This window comes from Dipteris shenzhenensis, chromosome 1 (genome assembly GCF_047967505.1).
Source record: "Dipteris shenzhenensis isolate YYH24624 ecotype China chromosome 1, Dip_SZ_1.0, whole genome shotgun sequence".
Classification (NCBI taxonomy): Eukaryota; Viridiplantae; Streptophyta; class Polypodiopsida; order Gleicheniales; family Dipteridaceae; genus Dipteris; species Dipteris shenzhenensis.
In genome coordinates this window covers 53,110,333-53,131,063 of record NC_141596.1, presented here as the reverse complement: position 1 = coordinate 53,131,063, position 20,731 = coordinate 53,110,333, and the positions used below count along the sequence as shown (strand labels likewise).

At 41.3% G+C, this 20,731-nt stretch overlaps 1 non-coding gene across 1 annotated transcript; it reads right to left on the bottom strand.

The window, feature by feature from the left end:
- Positions 1-476: 476 nt before the first annotated feature.
- On the bottom strand, positions 477-636 carry LOC147906024 (U1 spliceosomal RNA). Its single transcript, XR_015542090.1, has one exon. It is a non-coding gene; the product is annotated as a U1 spliceosomal RNA (small nuclear RNA).
- Positions 637-20,731: the final 20,095 nt, after the last annotated feature.

Sequence of the window (20,731 nt, the reverse complement as noted above, 5' to 3'; positions counted from 1 at the left end):
AAATTTACAGCCACCTACGTTTGAGCACTCGGTCATTTAGCATGGACAGTTGCCAGGTGCTTCACCGAAGATGGGAAAGTAGCTTTATGCTGTCCCTATCAATAGACTTTGGGCGAGACGGCAGGAGGTACCTGGAATGTGGAACCTAAATTTTCAGAATTAAGAAGTACCTTTCCCAAAACCCAGGGGCCAAGGAGACAGGGAGGCGGTACCTGATGCTTGGAATGCTCGTGTTTTTTAGATGAGGATACAGGTCGGTCATACTCCGTTACGTGACGGAGGTGAATCCAATTTGAGAATGTCCTTTCGCTCTATCCTGCATGTGAGCAATGGTTAGGAAGAGAGACCAATCCTGAAAGGCTGTAGAGTCGTTTTACAGCTACAAAGGGAACCACATTGGTTTCAGCAGTACAGACGAAGCTCAATTGCGGTGTATCTGTGGGCAAGTCTAAATCCAATGTTTCAGCTTGATCTGGGAGGGGGCCGCGCGAACGCGAGCCCCCGCTGCCACAAATTATGACGTGCACTCTCCCCGTAGGGAGATGCTAGGGTGCAGCCCGTCCGGAGTGCAATGGAGAGGCCGACCCTAGGCCATCGGCCTTCATGATCACCGATTGACCCCGCCCAGGTAAGTATGTTCGACAGAATCGCTGGACGCCTTTAAGTATGGCTCCCTTCAACCTTCCCGACACAACGCATCTATGGCATTAATCTCCCTCCCTTCCACGTGGCACAAATTGAGTCCCCCTCTTATTGCCACCACTTGGCTATTGGACATTTCGACATAGCTCGCGTGTTTCCTACTCAATTACTTTAGGTCATGGACTATTCGTCCTATTTGAATGACGAATTTATGCACCCGAGCTAATTTACGTAGCAACTCAAGCTCTTGTGTGGGGCTCTCTCTCTCTCTCTCTCTCTCTCTCTCTCTCTCTCTCTCTCTCTCTCTCTCTCTCAGAGTATCTCAACGTACGTGAATTCTTAGTATGCCAAAGTACCACCTTAGTACATGACTTTGTGATTTGGAAAACTTTTACCACGTCCATTTCCACAATCCATCTAGTACCGGTTCCTTTTGTGCAAAACTTTCAAAATCATGTCGTATGACTCCTTACTGGGTGTCCCCCTAAATTATAGAAACATTCTACATAGTTTTCAACTACTCTTGAAAGCGTGCTAGCTCCTCTTTGTATTTATTTTGTGAACAAATTGACCTAACACAAGGTCTTTTCTAAACTAATTACTCCTAACCTTGGAGTAATAATTCCTTGAACATCTCTATATTTTCATCCTCACTCATGACCATGCATGATTTTCAATGATTTTCATGACAAAAGTAGCATAAGGTAATGACTTTAGACGATGAAACACGGGTCATTATAAATGCCCATGTGGATAATCCCATGCATAATGTAAAGAATCTATCGCGTAATAGAACCACACAAAATTGGGATCTAAATTAAGTCAAAGGACTCCTCTCAAGGGTTTGTATACTCGAAACCATTATAGATGCTTGAGGATACAAGAAGAGATATATAAACTCTATCTTGACATAATTGGTTAACACGAGGGAGTATATTTTAGACATTTCTACCTTTGCTTATGCATTTATCAGTTTTGACATTACAGTTTTGAGACTTTGAGTTATGCTAAATAGGGTTGGATTTAGATATTTTTAAAAAAAAATAGGACTCTTTTATGACCATGTATCTCATAAAATTTGCTTAGTCTCTTTCTCACATGTAGCACACAGCTTTTTCCATAAAGCTTCCGTAGTCTTTTCAGTGACTACTGTGAAATAAACCTCTCCCCAAGATGAAGTCTAATGGTAGACTTTGCCAATGCATCTAACTCATTCCATTCATTTGTGGACATAGCTGCAGGCTTAGCTGCAATTCCTTGCAAGGGTTTTATCTACTTCTTTTGAATAAGCACATCCCTTATCTATTCTTTCGACAAAGAAAAGTTTGTCCCATCAAACTTTTTAATGCTGAAAAACTCCTTTTCAGACATGGAAGAGGATGCCATGATGCAAATAAAGCAAAATCCCAAATGCTAGTCCCTGCAAGAGAGAATCACACCAAATACCAGGTGCACCAAATGTGTATGCCACAATAGAGTGAAATATCCCCAAAACTCAAAGCTCAAAGCATCGAAAGATACAGCTAACTCATGTGCATGTACTATGCATCTATATGGCCAAATCTAGCCCAAAAGAAAATGCCAACTGCAATGGCAATCCAAAATGCCAATAAGTGCCAAATGGCTCAAGCATAAACACTGTCCATGGGCATATGCATCAACAATATCTCATCCAAGAGAGCATAACACTATCAGTGCATCAATTGCAATGTGTCAAAGCTGTCCCTCATCATGAAATAGCATCCATGTGTAAAGCGTCCATAAAAAATAGCATCCCACAAGGCAATCTGGGCCTATCAGCACATCCAATAAGGATCGCAATGCATCCAAATGGCCTATAAATCATCCACTGCAACCCAATGCACACCACAAATGAGCGCACACAGCTTAAACTGTAACCAGAGTGATCTGCATAAGGTATGCTCAAGAAATCATGGTCCCACATTAATTATCGCTACTGAAAATAGAACCTGAGATGCTTCAAAACATGGGCGCCATTGCATAATCGGACTCAGCAAGACAATCTGCAAATATCGCTCTTCTACTGGAACTCCAAAATCCCAACCGATGAGTGAGAAATGGGAATCAACACTTATCCACTGCCATGTGGCATAAATCTAAGGTTTCAAAACCTTAGAATGAAAAATGCATAACAGAGAGACGAAATCAAATACACAGAGATCTATAACTCTGAAAATACTCCACCGAATCGCGCAAGAACTGACAAGTAGGGGCTTTTAGGCGTCCGGAACGCAATGGGATAGACGGTTTTAGAAACCGTGGTCCCAATCACTGGGTCCAACACACGGATTGAAAAATGTTTTTGGAAACTGAACTGTTTGTAAACTCCACCAGAGTGCGAATGATGAGCAACATAGAAGTTTTAGGACCTCCTAAGTCCACCGGAACTGACTGATCTGCAAATGGTTTCTCCAAACTTGAGTTCCAACACCCGGGCAGAAAAACGTTGAAACTGACACAGTGAGTCAGAAATCCAATGAAATGATCCCAAATTCAAGAATGAAGGTGTTTCCAATCTCCTGAAGTGAAATGGACAAAGAAGGCAATGGTTGCCTCTACAAGTCAATACGGAGTCTCTGTCGTCGAATGGAATAGGGAAAAGCTAAAAAAATGAAATTGTCTTTGAAAACACTTAACAGGCTCTCAACACGCTCAGGTAGATCACCCGGGCTGTGATACCAGTTGAGAGTGCTCTCAACGGAAGCAAAACGAAAGAGGGAGAGATAGAAGCAGAGAGCCACACAAGTTTTTGGTGGGTGTAGAACACCCTAATCTTCTTTTTCATTCATTTATATATGTGTTTGAGTATTGTACATAGCTGGGGTAAAGGCACAGTGACCTTTAACCCCCACAAGTTAACATTGAAAGATTTGATTTTTGCTAGTCTAGATCAAGTGACAAGGATAACAATTGTGTGTTAGCATTGACGCCTAGCTTCCTCAACTTGAATGAATTGGTCTAAATTTTATTTGGTTTGTGATGGTGCTAGGTGAGTTGGTACACTTCTCCATCGGATTTGCAAAGTAGAATCTTTGACATGGTGAAATGGATCGACCAAATGGTGTTGGCAACTTTGAGACTTATTTCTTTATGGACATTCTAGCACTATGGAGCTTTTGGTCACAACCCATTTTCCTTGTTCTAGGGATGCAAATAAAGCTTATGTTATTTCCACCCATACCTCCATGGTTATGTCAATTTAAATAGGATATGAAATTGAATCACTATGGCTTGTACTTTGCGATGAATGGATTGGTGGTGGAATGGGTTATTTTATGTGGACATTGGGGTTAGTAGTTTTGACTTGAAGTAGGCAACACACACCCTTGCATCATCATCAAATGTTGGGGTGGTGTAATGAATGATGGTTATTCTATGTGGAAGTTGGGGTTAGTAGTTTTTACTTGAAGCAGGCAACACACACCCTTGCTGCATTATCAAAAGTTGGGGTGGTGTAATGAATGATGGTTATTCTATGTGGAGTTGGGGTTAGTAGTTTCTACTTGAAGTAGGTAACATGCACCTTTGTATGTTGTAAAGGTTACTCGAGGTTTCCACAACACTTGTAGATCTGACAAGATTTGGATATGGGAACCCATCACTAGCTACATTCATGGCATGGCAGGCCATAATGATGGTAGGGAGAGACATCCGAGGAAATGAGGGGGTACTCTTTTACTCTTTATATCTTTTCACTTCTACTTGGATTTCTGGTATGGTTCATGCCTACTACTAGACATTGGTTCTCTATATATGAGACCTCCTCATGGAAATTCGAAGAAAATATGTATTTTTTGTGAGTAAGTGTTGTTTTGTTTTGGATATCTGACACCAGTTTGTATTTGGAGCATGGTATGCTTGGATGTCATTACAACCCCGTAGCAAAGCTTAAACTATATCAGATTTTATGCATCCATTTATAGAAAATGGGAAGCTGATTGGCTTAACTTGGAATATGGGACCGTAATGCCCTTACACTTCTACTAATGGAGCCTCATTGGGCTATAACTAGAGTTGGTGGACCCATTATACTTTCCCATTCTTATACTTATTTCACTGGGACCTTAATGGCCAATGATTGTTGTACAACTGGCCTATAATTCTACCAATCAGGAGCTATTTTATACTTTACTACTGTAGGGCAGAAGTCCCCACCCACACACATGGGGGAATTGCTGCCCTCCTTGTGTGCTGGTGTGGAGAGGCCTGCTGTGGGTTGCCACTTCAAATAATTTTGGGAAATTGAAATTGACAGCATATAAATATGGGACTTCTTTATGATATTTGGACTAAAGGACATGAGATATGAAAAAGGGCCTAGCCACGAGCCAAGTACACCTAGGCCATTCGGATGCAAGTGGATGGCATGGAGCCATCTTAATCTGACAATCTATAATATTTTATTAATTCTTGACATTAGTGGAGCGTGGCCTTGTACAATGGAACATCTATGTGAAGAGGTAGGAAGATAGAACCATACATAGAACACGAGAAAGAAGGAGAGTGCCCACATAGAGAAGCTTATGCCTTGGAAGTGTCCAGTACTCGAGATGGATGTTGAGAGTTCACGGTCAACATCATGTGATCATGTGTGCATAGCACCATCATGTGATCATATGTGCATAGCACTAACCCGATAGAGTGCTATAAAGGAAAGAGTTAGATCCCCTAACCCTAACCCTAAATGGGTTTGTATATATTCTACATTTGTAACTAAATCTAGTGTACAATTAGTCATTTGTGGTGTGCTCTCTAGCTGTGCCCTCTCTCCTCATCTCCACTCTTCTCCTCTCCCCTCTTCATATTTTGTCATGGTATCAGAGCATGGTTCTGTCTTCGACTGAGGCGCCATCCTTGTGAGAGAGATTGAGAAAGATCGAGTGTTCTCTTCCATTGAGAGAACTTCTTCTTTGAGAGGAATTTTCATCCATTGTGTTCAGAAAATTTCCGTCATTCTTGAGAGATTTTTGTTCTTTCTCTTGAGTATATGAGAGTTCATTTCATTCTAGTTGTGAGAGAGAGAGATTCCTTGTGAGTTCTCCTATTGAGAGAAATAGGGAGGGTGTAAGAGGTAGTCTGTACATCAACTTTGAGAGAGAAAGAAAGACATAGTTCTGTTTTTTGGAGAAGTCCAAAGCTCTAGGCAAAGAGCAGCCCCGCTACTTGTGACAACAGATAGGATTGAGGGAGAGAGTGAAACCTATATCTCTAGAGCTACATGCTCTATTGAGTTTCAAGCACCACTGGAGCTCTGATTAGTTTCTTCAACAAAAGCCACCAAACAGCCAGCATCTACAGTTGCCTCTCCATCGACTCCAAAGCAACAAGGGCGGCTGACTAGCTACAACGACTCCATCATCGAACTACTCTGATCTTCATTGCGCCTTGGTTGGACGATTGGACCAGGGCTCTACAACTAAGGCAACTCCTACCATCGACCAAAAGCTCACGTCGCACACAACTTAGCCAGCTGACTCTATCAATGGGCTGTAGCTCCTTCTAGCACCTCCAAGCTCTTATAAGGCTCCTAGCTTTGACTAAGCCAGGCTCCAGTGCATACACCGAGAGTAGAAGCTCCTGGTGACTCACGGGCTCACCAACTCCAGCGCTACTGAATCGAAGCTGCTCCAGTCCATTGCCAAAGAATCGACTACTCAGGATTCCCTACAACGAGGGCTCCATCGCCTTCTCCAGTGCATACAAGCCTCCTAAAACTCCTCACCATTGCCAGCTAGTCGGGTTGAGACCACGGCTCACGATAGCTCCTTTGCCATCGTCAACGGACCCTGCAAACTCCAACAAAGCTCTAAGGCTCCATATAGCATATGCCTTCAACTATGCGGCTCGCACGACCACGCAACTGACTAGCAAAGAACCGCGGCCTTCTCCAACAAAGCTTCAGGCTCACATCCAAAGCAACGTTGTCTACAAACACTGCCATCAACGTCTCGTAGCAATGCTCCATAATTCTTCATAAGCTCCCACACAAGACCAGCAAAGCCTGCTCAGCCTTTATGCTAATGTTGTCGCCTGCAACGTCTCCTTCATCGGCTCCTTCCAAGCGCAATCCATGCCTTAGTCAAGCACTCCAAACGACACGGTTCAACCAAGCTTCTCTGTGCATAGGGTTAGTTGGTGAAACCCCGGGTTAGTCAGGCTAATCCTCGATTAGTCAAGACACATGGCAATCATTTAACCACTTTATCTCCTGCCTTGGGATTGCTCAGGGTCACCACACTTGAGCTTGGCCACAACACTGCCATGTGGCAACCTTATCCTACCCAAGTGCCATGTCACCACTGACACATCACCCTGCCACATCATCACCCATAGCCACATCAGCACTACCATGCTAGTAGTCCAGTCACCTCTACCACATCATCACTTTGACCATTCAACAGTTAATTGCCACCTCACCAGTCAATAGTTGACCAATCAAAGCCTAGTCAGCTGCCACATCAGCATCCTAGCTAGCTGCCACCTCAGCCAGTGCCACATTAGCAGCACAATTATCACTCTGTAGGCACACTGTGCAGCTTGCATGAGCACATAGTTGCCACTTAAGCACATTGCTTCACAGGCACACCTCTTGCTAGGCATAGTGCCACATCATCTCACTGCATATGACCCACAGTGACACATCATCATTGAGCACCATTGCACTCCTTTTGCCCCTCCACCTAGATCAAGTCGTATCTCTTGATCCAAGAAGAATTTGAGGGTGCTCCAAAATGGAAAGTCGCTTGATTTTTTGTGCTCTACACGCTCATCACATCATGCACAATTTTGGTGCAAGTTACACTCACTTTTTAGCCTCATCGACAAATCCACTTCCTACATGCACATTCGCCTCTACATCGACGCATCTGACCCAACACTTAAAAAGAACAAAAGAAAATGAACTATTTGCTGTTCTTTCATCGCTCAATGGTTGGTATAGATCTAGATTAGAGTAGACTAGATCACCATAGAGGGGATGCTTTGAATCTCCCCAGGTTGCCAATCTAAGCCATGCTCGAAATTCCCGACTAGTACCTATATGCTCACATACGGTTTCACATCATCACATTGCTTGAAACCTGATGTTCATTAATTCAGTGAGTAGACTTCAGAGTTTTTCAGAGGCATTTTCGATTGTTCAGTGGGCAGATAGCACAAGATTTGATTTCACACACACATGCCACCATTGTAAAGCCTATACGGCTATTTCACGGCACTGTGCACATCATTTCAGCCTTATAAAGCCTCTTGGCTATTCCCAGCATCATTTACCATAAGCCTTGTAACATAGATCGAATTTTTTATATTGCAGTTCTATCTTCACCGACAGTCCACAGTTAGTGTTTTTGCAGTTGATTCATAGAGAGATTTTCACGACACTTTAAGTACATTTCTTGCACCATGTCTATGACTAGCAACCTCAATTTGGAGGCATCTGCTAAGCTAGAAAACTCCAATTACGGCACATGGAAATATCGGATGGAGACCATTCTTGTATTTCAGGACAAATGGGAGTATGTCGATGGATCTACACCTAGACCATTGGACGGTCCAGCCAGCAATAGCTCTACTCCACCTATTGTCACAGCACCATCAGCGGGATCTACAACTACACAAACAATTTCCGCACCTGTAGCAGATCTTGCCATTGCCTGGGCTCAGGCAGAATGGGATAAGAAAGACGAGTACGCATATCATCTGATCAAGCAGAATGTGCAAGATGTCATACTAGGACAGCTCAACAAAGTTAAGACATCAAAAGAAGCATGGGATATGTTTGTAGCTCTCTACGAGTCCAAGAACACATCTAGGATTCTCACACTGAGAAACCAAATCAACCAGAGTTTCCACAATAGCAGCGAAACCGGTCATGCTTGTGTACTTTGGATAAAAGACTACAACAATCAACTTGCAGCAACAGGAGAGACCATGAACCCAATAGAAATGGTTCAAGTAATCCTGAATGGACTAGGAGAGGGATACGAGAATCTAGTCCAAAGTATTGCCATTCAACGGCAAATCCCAACACTAGGAGAACTCCAGTTAGTCCTACTTGGTGAAGAACTCAGGACGCAAGCCATTCAAGCACAAAAAGGCCATTCTAATGATCAGGCATTCATAGCTTCAGACAGAATTAGAGGCAAAGGCAGAGGCAGGGATAGATCATTCCAGAAAAGTGGTCATCATCAGCAACAAAATCAAAGTCATCATCAGCATCATCCTCAGCAGCATTAGAATCAACAAAGAGGAAATCATTCCAACTGATGAAGATTCCAAGGACGAGGGAATGCATCCACAAACATGTCAAACATTTGGTGCAACTACTGTCACAAGTTTGGACACTATGAAAGAGATTGTTGCAAGAAGCAGTATGACCAAGGCGATCAATCCAGCAGCAATTAAGGGAATTTTTGAGGTAGAGGAAATCATCATGGTGGACATTCTAGTCATAGTCATTTTGCAAATGAACATGGGAATATGTTTCTTGCAAACAAGGAAATGCAGCAAAATGATACAGTGTACCTAGGTACCTAGACACTGACTACAATCCAAAAGAGGATTTCAACTATTAAGTTGGCCAAGCACAACAGGATCCTTGATATATCAACAACGGTGCATCATCTCACATGACAAATCATCAGGAATGGTTCACAAAGATGAAACCATTAGAAGGTCAGAAAAATGTCATCTACACAACAGACAATACATCGAATCCAGTTCAAGGGATAGGTGTTATCCCTATGAACAATTTCACTGGTACGAAAGGATTGGTGAAAGATGTGCTCTATGTTCTGAAGCTCAGCAAGAACCTCTTATCAGTAGGTTAAATGACGAAACTTAACTACCAAGTCATCTTTGACGAAGATGAATGCACTATCAGAGACAAATCCAAAAGATGTTAGTTAGTAACAAAAGGTGTCAAGGAAGGACGATTGTACAGAATGCTAGCTATAGTACCAGATAAGCATGCCATGTTAGCTCAACCGCAACAAATGCCACTATCTGCAAAATGGCACAAGAGATATGGTCATGTCAATTTCAAGTACTACAGAAAAGGTTGATGAAGAAGAGCAAGAATTGCCAGAAACACCTCAAGCAGAGCCACAATAGCTCAGACGGTCTACTAGGGAAAGCAGACCTCCAGTCAAATTGACATATGCTCAGAAAGGCAAAGCAATTCAAGTGAAATTACCAACTATGCTCTTATGACTACCATCATGGCTACAGAAGAGCTAGTGTACTTTGAAGATGTAGTAGACAAGCCAAAATGGCAAACTGCTATGAATGAAGAAATGGACGCTTTGTATAAGAATAATACTTGGGAATTATGTGACCTTCCACCAAGAAAGAAGGCCATAGTAAACAAATGGGTATACTAAGTGAAGTACAATCTAGATTGCAGTATTCAGAGATACAAAGCCAGACTAGTTGCAAAAGGATTTGCACAGCAATATGGTCAGGATTATGATGAGACTTATGCTCTAGTAGTAGCAGAGATGGATTCCGTATGGTTCTTGATATCACTAGCGACACTCAACAGATGGAATGTGTATCAGCTCGATGCCAAGAATGCATTTCTCAATGGTTATCTAGACGAGGAAGTCTACATGCAACAACAACCAGGAGTTATGTTGAACCAGGAAAGAAGAATAAGGTTTGCCATCTTAAGAAGAGTCTCTACGGCTTCAAGCACACACCCATAAGTTGGTACAATAGAATCAACAAGTATTTTGCTGATCTGGGATACATGAAGTCCAATGCAGATCATACTCTCAAAGTTCAAGGGGAAGACATTGCTATTGCACTTTTGTACGTAAAGCTCACTAGCACAGTTTATGGCAAATCCAAAACAATGTCACTGGAATGCAGCCAAAAGAGTCTTGAGATACATCAAAGGTACAAGACAGTTTGGGATAGAATACAGAGGAAGTCATCCATGGTTGCATGGATACTGTGACAGTGACTATGCCGGAGATCATACTACTGAGTACTTACTCAAATCCGTTTTTCATTACATTAGTGGCAATTCATTTGCCCTTGGATCCTTGAGTTATCTACTATTGAGTGACTTACTCGTGGTCGGGTTTTTCTAGCACTATCCATTGATCATGGTTTTAGATGGTATCCAACGTTGGGCTTGCAGAGACGTTCATTATTCTTAGAGATGCCCTTATATTATATAGGGACAAGTAGCCAGCATCTACACACTCTAGGATGTCCAGTGATTGCCTACCTTTTTGCTTTTTTCCTACTATCTGGAGCCATCAACCGTAATGACCACCCTGTGGGTAGCTCAACATGGTCAGACATTGGGGTTTCGGCAGAACATCTGCTATGGTCTTACAAGATCCAGTGCTCAAAAAACAAAGACTTGAAGGAGGATCTTAAGATCGGCCTTCACTCCAAGGCAAGAAACCATTACAAAAGGAGGTCTTCAGAGGTTTAGTAGCTTGCTTGTTGTCGTTCTTAGTCTTGTCTTTTACTCTACCTTGCATAAGTGGTGTTTATAGGCAACTATCTCCCTTTAGAATGATTAGCACTTAGATAGATTTGTCAGTAGCCCAAAAACTTTTATACTTTTCCATGGGAAGAGCCCAAACAATGGGGCTCTATATTTGTAGTTAGGTAGATGCTACTTCTTAGCAACCATGTCTTGTCGGTTCATATAAACTGCCACTTAGCTACTTCCACAAACATAGCAATTGCTATGTATCTTGCAAGCCATTGGGATGTTGCAAGATTCTTCAACTTCATGATTTTCTTCTGGTAGGATCTTCACTCCCATGCCTATTGAGCAGCCACTTGCCCCTAGTCACTCTCATAGACTACTATGTTCATGGGTGGGTGAACTTATGAGATCACAGGTAGAGAAAATAAGTTATAATTTTGTTGATCATTGAAAATTTGCTATGGGCATCATGTTAAGACTTGGAATAATCTTTTACAAGGATTGCAACATGTTTGTTACCCTATTAAATAAGAGTAGACAATAGGTTTCTTCATGGTATTGGAGAGATTATTAGTTGGATTTACTAATACTGCAGTAAAATTTTGGGTTTCCTTTTTGCACTTTAAAGTCTCTAAATTGTGAAAATATATGTTATGTCACGTAACAATTGTGCAATACTCTACCCATTTTACATTAAGGGGGAGTGTTCAAATTTGTACATAAGGATGACTAGAGGGATTTAAGTCTACATCGATGTGATTGGTGGATGAGGATATTGGATGGGATTTGGATTACAAGTTGAGCTCTTGGCTCCTATTTAATGGGTGGTCACTCCCCTTGTATGGTGTGGATCACTTCTAAACTTCCCTTTCATGAAGGTAATAGTCAATACCAATCGTTATGTGTTGAGTCCGCTTGTGGCCCTCCTTTTCTCTCCTTCATTGTGTGATTTATTCTCTCCATTGTATGTCTCCATTTTGTTTTTCTACACTCGCCACCCAAGTTATGTGTAGTCTTTGGTGGTGACTGATGTGTCATGGGGATCTTATTAGAACATTGTTGGAGAGCTAACCTCCAAGCTACCCTCAGTGAGAACAATGCAAGCAAGAGCTATCCACAAATGGCTCCCAAGTTGCTGTGATTATGACTCCAAAGGCAAGAGAAAAGAAGGGGGAAAAGAAGGATAGGATGAGAAGGGGGAGGGGGAGGGGAGAAGATAAATGGAGCATGGTAATCATAAAGGTTATGACATGGAAGCAAGACCAACACCACAAAAGAGCATGAGATCTTGAGCTTGTATTCCAAAAGATGCATACAACAACTAGGACCAAGTTCATAGGTCTGCGCATATCTACAATCCACCTTTTGAAGGGAGGACCAACCCTATGATCTCTTTAACACTCTCTTGACTCATTCTTTGTAATCTTCTTGGGCCCAATTGGCTCCAAGGCATAGTCCTACCTAGTCATATGCCATGGCCACTATTGACTCCGCTACTTAAAACCATCAAAATGGCATTGCTAGAAAATGTGGCTAACATACCCCCCTTCTTGATGTTGATCCATCCTTAGAGCTAGGGAGTCAAAGAATTCCAAATGAGTGGGAAGCTTGGACAACTTGGTCTAAAATTGGACAACTTGGACTCCTAGTCATTTTTTGGGGGTGCCAAGAAGCCATGAGACTTTGAGAGATATAGCAAGAAATGTGAATAGGGCATGTGTCATTCATGTCCTCAAAAGTTCATATATGATGAGCATAAAGATTGCTGACTCAAAGGTATATGAAAATCATTTGTTTGAGTGTTAATCCTTTGATAGGATCAAACACTAGTCCACCATAATTTGAGCACCTTTTCTTCTAAAATCTATCTATGGAGAGGTATATCTTGCAAAAAATGATTAGGATCTGAAAGAAATGCATAGGAGCCATGACTATTGGATCTTAGACCTCAGCATATGTCATAAAAATTATACATTTGGGTTACTAGCCTTAGTGGTGTCATCAGACACTTTGAAAATTAAACCATGGAGAATTGTATATGAAACAAGAGTCCTCTTCTTAAAGCTTGCAAAAAATTCCCAAGTCCACCAACAAAGGATAGGAGTGTAGGCCAGGTGGATGGAGTGTACTATAGTAGATCCTCTGGATGGTTGGGTTCTTAAGAAATGATATCTACCATTTTGATTGGACACTGATCTTCTTGTCATTGGCTGTGATAACTTTGCTGAATGAATTTTGTGGGAGTTGTACTTGCATGATGTCAACCATGTTAAGGTTAAAGCTCAAGAGTTTTCCCTTCCAATAATGATTGAGATCAGTTATATCATGGAAAGAAGTGATGATTTGATGTCAATCAGAATAAGTGGGTAGTGGTTCACCATGATCTTGATTATCTTTGTTAAACTGAGAAGTTAGTATCATCACCTAGAGCAAGAGGATCAATTGGTGGTGTCCCAATGGTTCAACAATGAGCAAGGCAAGGTAAAAGATTTGCTACATCAATTTATCATCAATTTCTAGAGTAGGAATAGTTGAAGCTGATGGCTTTGCTAATGGTTTTTCTTGCCCAGGATCTTGTGTTGTGGAAGGTATAGGTGTGCATATGGTGGCACTTTGAGGTGGATGCAATTCTTGAGTGTGATGTGGTGTGAAGGAGTGGGTTAGAGATGTTGTGAGGTTTCTGAGGCTTGTTAGATTTAAAAACGATGATTTATAGTGCCTCCTTCTTAGGAAGTGATTTCGAATTTCAAAAGCACTCATGCCAGTTTGGACCATGTTTAGGATGGCTTTGAATACTCTGTTATATAGTATAATAAGCATGTATGGATGATATTATGTGACTGTATTATAGAGCAAATAATCTTTGGTGTGGATGGCTTCTTGATGCCCTTGCACTTGTAGCCAGTTAAAACCTTTGGCCAAGGAATCTGGATTGCAAGGCTAGGACTCAAGGTCATCTATCTTGGTTAATTCCAAAATTGGTTCCTTTGTGGGGAATAAAGATGCTTCCTGGATAATCTAGCACCAACCCCTAATGTCCAAAATAATAGGATGTAAGGGAAAGTGGAAGATATTAGAATCATCTTAAAAAAGAAGGTCCCCACCAAAGAAGGTTGGCTATAATTAGATGTTTGTAGTTAGAATGCTTATCCATGAGGCTTAATAGTGTTTATGGAAGAAATGGGTGTGTTAGATCTATTTGGTCTTGAACAGAGGTAGCAATGAGTGCATTAAAATGAAATTAAAGTATGCATTTGATGGTGCTTGGGTGGAGACTATGGGCAATTAGATTTGTGGAGATAGAAAAAAGATATTGAATTCAAATAGTTCCTATTGAGCGTCCACCTCTGGTTCCTACTTTGGTACTTTGCATCACTTTGAAAGCAAATGCTCCCCAAGGGGTAGCAAATGTAGTCTTACAGACATCCTTCTCTACAATTCTGATTTGGTAAAACCCAAAATAGCCATCACAAAAAGTGTACATCTCGTGGCCACTCACCTTCTCCAGTATGATGTCTTGAAAGGGCAAGGGGTGATGGTCTCTCTTGGTGGCAGCATTGAGCTTCTTGTAGTCACCACTTCTTCTTCTTCTTGGGCATGATGACTATAGGCAAGACCCATTTTGTATTGTGAGCCAAAACAATGAACCCAACCTCTACTAACTTTTGCACTTCTGTGCGCAATGCATCAGTTTGAATGGGCCCCAATCTTTTGTACTTTTGGGCTACTGGCTTGACATCTAGTTTTAGATCTATTTCATGTTCTATGGTAGTCACATGGTGGAGATAATGGTAGCTATTTGTAAAGAGATCATGAAAATCTTTGAGCATCTTTAGGAATTCATTCTTTTCATCGGAGGTGAGATCAGGAGAAAGCATGGATGCTAGTTGTTAAGGAGTGGTTGTTACCTTCTCTGCGGGCTGCGATGCAGGGGGTATGCCCATTATATAGATTTCTTCTTTAGAGGCCTCTTCTCCATCTGAATCCTCAAAAGACTCAAAAATTATAGATGAAGTAGTGTCACTTCCTAGCTCCTCTTCTTCTTCCATCTCTCTTGCACCAGGTTGGACAAGAATATTCTCATTTGAAGCACCAAAAGATGTGTGTTTGATCTTCCAGTAACTAACTGCATCACTCCTTCTTAGCCATGGTCTCCCATGTATGGCTGGATAGCTCCTTGCAGTATCTTCTATATCAATACCACATAGAAATTGGCTGTGGTGGTCAACCCATTGATTGACCATCCAAAAGAAGGAAATTGGTATTTTAAAAACTCCTAGAGTTTTTCTATCGCCTATCTTTGGAGTCTGTTCCTTCTCATTACACTGGATTCTCCTCTGGCCCCTATTCTTTTGAGCATTGTTCATCATCCTTTGCTCTTGATGGCCCTGCTCCACTAGGCCCTGGAATTGTATTTGGCCACCACTGTACCTAGCCCATTGTAAGTCCATAATGTAGCATACAGAGGTGATGGCCAAGCTTGCAATGTGTTTTCCCCTTACTGACTGCCTTTAGATGGGACTCAAATTCCTTCTCAAAAATTGCAATCGAGCTACATATTCTCGTGAGCTTTTCTTTAGGCGAATGAACTTGGATAAATATCTACAAACCATCCTTAGGCCCTTATCAAATGCCTTATTGATCAGGTGAGTAGCTATCTTCATCGAACTAGACATCACACTACTGAGCAAAGGTTAACTATCCTAGGTTTGGGTGCACCTTGAGTTGTCATCTTATTGATAGCAATGTTGCTTAAAGTTCTTTGAGATCCTTGATTGCAGAAGTAGGTTCTTGTGGAGCCACTCCATTTTTAGGAGAAGGTTCTTGTGGATCTACTGGATCTACTGTTAGTATGTTTCTTGTTGTCAATGTTTCACCATTGAACATTGCGATCTCCCACACGTACCACTTCTATGATACTCATCGTAATAAAGTGATATATGTTCTATGTATCAAATGTGAGTAGGATTGCAATGTCTCAGAGATCTTTTGCTTTTGTTAAGCCCAAGTTTCAGCTAAGAAAGTTATTAGGGATGAAGATAATTCGTTATTCACATTGAAAGGTTCTTGTGGGACTTCCGTTGTGTTGGGAACTACTTTTGTGGCTGATTCTTGCGTAGCTACCCCAATGATGAATACCAAATTTCTCAGTAAGGAAGGTTCTTGTGTGGCTCCCAGCATGGTTTCAGCTTTTGTCTTGGCAGGTTCTTGTGTAATTGTCTCTTTTTTCAAGATAGGTTCTTGTGTTACTGTTAGTTGCCTTAAAGACGATGCAATAAAGTGACATGCCTTTTGAGAGACTTGCAGTCAAGCAGGTTCTTGTGTTACTGTCTCCCTTTTTGAGACATGTTCTTGTATAACTACTCGAGAGGAGGTAGATGCATTCCTTTGAGTATCATTCTCCTACATTGGTGCTTTTCCCTTGTCCTTGCAAGCAGATTCTTGTTGTTCTTGGCATCTGTGCAGAGTAGGTTCTTGTGTGACTACTACTGGTGCATCTGCACCCGTTAATGCTTTTGTATTGCTAGATTTGGAGCTCTGCTCCTGCTTTTGCAATGGAGATGGTGTACATTTAGGCTTAGGGGAAGCATGGATGGGCTATTGATTGCTCTGGTGAGGCTTGGATACCCATATATAAGAGTTGCCAAGGTAATATCCCTGGGCCTCGAGTAGTCTTATGGGAACCCATAAGTGATGTACCTTCCTTATTGGATGGCGCCTTCTTCTTCTTTGATGTTGAGGTTTGTTGTTTACATGAGGGGGTGGCTGGCAATGGTGAGGCTTGATGTTTAAAGGAGGGGATGGCTTCATATGTTGAGGTTTCCTTTGAATCCAAAAATATGATTCACCCTCAAAGTATCCTTGAGCCTTCAATAGATTCTTTTGGACCCATATTTGCTTGGTTGATCTTCTCCTTTGTTTTCTTTGTTGGTGAGGTGCCTACCAAGGTTGAGAAGCAAAAGTTGATGTTGATGTTGGTGCTTGAATGTTGGGCCAGTTGGTAGTTCTCAGCACATCTTTTTGGGTCGACTCATCACCAAATAATCCTTTGTAAGTGTCTTGGATCCAGCTTTTACCAAGAATGGCAGCTTCCATTAAGATACCTACAGGAGCTACAAAAAACTTGCAAGGCACAATGTAATTGTCCAAGAAAACATTCAATATTAAAGAACCAATAACCTTAATAGAGGTACCCTCTATGGACTAAATTTCAGAATCACATACTTAAATGCGTACCTGGCTGAGATGTTTTAATGTTTCCCAAGAGATGAGGTTGTGGCTTGCTCAGCAATCTGCCATGGCTTGTATTTGGCATGTTGCACCTATTGATGTCAGCTCTACCCAAAGTTGAGATGGAGTCATATCTATCTCGTTAGGATCAATGGCATTGTCAAATCCTAGTTCAATTTGATTAGGTAGTACTGCTCTTATGGTGTAAAAAGGTGTAATGGAGTTAAGTTATTCGTCATCAAGGTGCATCGTCTAAGTGCCCTCAATAGTTGGTAGATCTATTGCTAGCAGTGTATGCATCCAATCAAGTGAGTCTTCTAGTTTTGGTAAAGGAGCACATCAAGGTTCATCAAGACTCTTGTCATTATCCTCTTTCTCATTTTTTAAAACCAACTTTACTGACACAGACCTATTGGTGGTATCTGATTTAGCTGCACATAGATTTGCGGACCTAGTCTAAGCCTTCCATGTTTGGAGATCAACCCTCACGACTTGCTGATTTTTCCTTAGATAAATGTTGTTGGAGCACCAATCATGGATCAATTTTGCGATACGCAAGAAAGGTCTCCCTAGTATAGCCTCATACCCAGGGTTGTTTATGAAATCCATTACAACAAGGCACACTCGATATGTGAGACCAAAGGTTTTGATTTTAATGTCCTTGAGTATTCCTATGGGATGAGCCGTGCCTCCATCGACTAATTTAAGTACCAAGAAAGTACTCTCTCAATCAAGATTTCCCTACTTTTCCTAGCATTGTTTCGTGATGATGCTAACACCTACTTCTCCGTCTAAGATTTCCATGGCTTTCTGATCATGAAAGGAGATTGGTAACACTGCATTTGTGTCATCACTCTCAAAGTATTGGCCTAGTTTGTTGACTGGCACCCTTGGAAGGTCTTGAGCTTGATTGGGAGATTCAATATTTTCAAGATTAGTGGATTGGGGTGTCACTATTTGCCCATTCATCCAATCTGAGAGGTCTCTCCATAGACTAGGATTATCCCATAATAGTGTCACGATGGGCATCTTGATCTCAGTGAATAGGAATGAGGCTAACCCTTCAATGTCTTGAGGACCAGTGATAGGTTCCATGCCTATTGATTTTGACTCTTCTAGGCCGTATAAGGACATGTTGTCATCCTTCCTTTCTAAGCCGTATAAGGACATGTTGTCATCCTTCCTTTAGTTGACGGGGTCTTCTTCAAACATCCATTGCATTAGGGTGGATCCCTCTATTGAAGGGCATGACACACCTTCTTCCTCTACCCTTTCAAGTATTTGCAAGGCTTTTGAGGCTTGAGCGTTTATCTCATGTCTTGGTTGTTTCCCATTGTGGTTGTACCTAAAAGGAATGGTAAACTCTGAGTATGCATGGATTACTATAAGTTAAATGCATAGATGGTCCCTGACCCGTTTCCAATACCTTTCACTGATGGAATCTTGGATCAAGTTGCAAAACATGAGATGTACTCATGTATGGATGGTTACAGTGGTTATAATCAGATTACTATAGCTTTAGAGGACCAGAGCCTTTATCATAGAATGGGATGCTTATACAACTCGAGTGATGCCCTTTGGATTAAGAAATGCTCCATCACCCTTCTAGAAGTTTATGATAGAAACATTATGTGACTATCTAACTCAGTTTATTGCCATTTACTTGGATGATTTCTATATTTACTCCTCATATAAAGATCTCGGTTATTTGAAAAAGGTTCTCAGAGATGCAGACAAGAGGGTATTTCACTCAACCCGGCTTAAAGTGTATTTTGTGTTCGAGTGGGGAATATTGCTTGGTCATGTCATTTCTTAAGATGGAATACGTACTGAGCTAGGTAAGATTCGTGGCATACACCAAATGCCCGAGCCTAAGAATCTAACTCAATCGTGTTCTTTTGTGGGCTTTATCATCTTCTATAAATGCTTTATCAAAGATTTTGCCAAGATTGCAACTCCATTGTATAAGTTTAGTGGACTTTATCATCTTCAATAGATGCTTTATCAAAGATTTTGTCAAGATTGCAGCTCCATTGTACGAGTTTACAAAGAAAGATGCCAAGTTTGAATGGACTACCGAGTTGTTTGTGGTTTTCTATGATTTAAAAAATCAAGCAATGGCTACATCCATTTTAAGGCAACCGAGATGGGATGTTATTTTTCATGTGCTTGTGAATGCTTATGGGTATGCTTTGAACATTATCTTGGCTCAACCAAATGGTTGGTTAGATTACCCAGTGTATGATGTCAATCGGTTATTGATGTCTACTGAGTCCAACTATAGTACCATCAAGCGAGAAGCCTTGGGTATGATATTCATTGTGTAGAAAATCAAGCATAAGGAGAAGGAAAGGATCAGAGTGGAGGCCATAATCTCAGCAAGCCGGTCTATGCCAAAGAGAAGAGCGATACGTTATTAAAAGAAGATCTTGCGACTCAACATGACATGAATTGATATATATTGAGGGGTTTGAAGGGGCTGATTGGGTCAGATGGGTACGTTTTGGGGAAACATTGCTCCTCTTTCATAGATACCTTTACAATTAGCTCAAAATACTCTACAAAGTGCCATCAGACATAGAGGCCTATAACTTCCAGCAGAGACATGATATCAAAGATTTAAACACATTTTGACATGGATAGGTTTTAGGGAAGCATTGCTCCTCTTTCATAGATACCTTTACAATTAGCTCAAAACACTCTACAGAAGCAAGACAAAATGTCATGCACAACTCCAGACGGCGGTCAAGCATGGCATGGCAAAGACATAGTCTAATGAGAATCCATTGGAAGTCCCACTCAAATAAAAAATGGGACTCAAGAGGAGCATGAGAATGCACTTTACTTACTCTTCTAACAGTAACACCACTAGGATCTTACATTAATCCCTACTAACACCTTCTTCCTAATAATTTACCCCTTAGATTTTTCTTATTCTTTCTTTGAATGGTCACAAATACTAAACTCGGCTCACTCAAACCTGAGGTGCTAGTTTCATAAGAATCACGCATCCATACTTACAGCAATCATTTCATAACAAGGAGCCACTACATCCCTTTGCTGCAATGGACCAAAAGAAGATTTAGTCCATTGCACAAGAAAGACTACTTTGCATGATCTTCATTGACAACACTCCAACAATCATGAATGTTGCACAATCCAGAGGACTGATCAGGAAGGGGGGCATGTTAACAGATTGGTTAACAATATGCCACTACTGGTTGGTGATGTGATTTGATGGATAATGGCAAGTCCATAGAGCCAGGATTGTGTCTTGGAGCTAGATGGGCCCAAGAGGATGGTAAAAGAATGAGAAGAGAGAGTGGTATAAAGAGATTAGGGTTGGCCTTCCCTTCAAAAGGTGACTTGTATTAAAAGCATCTTTCT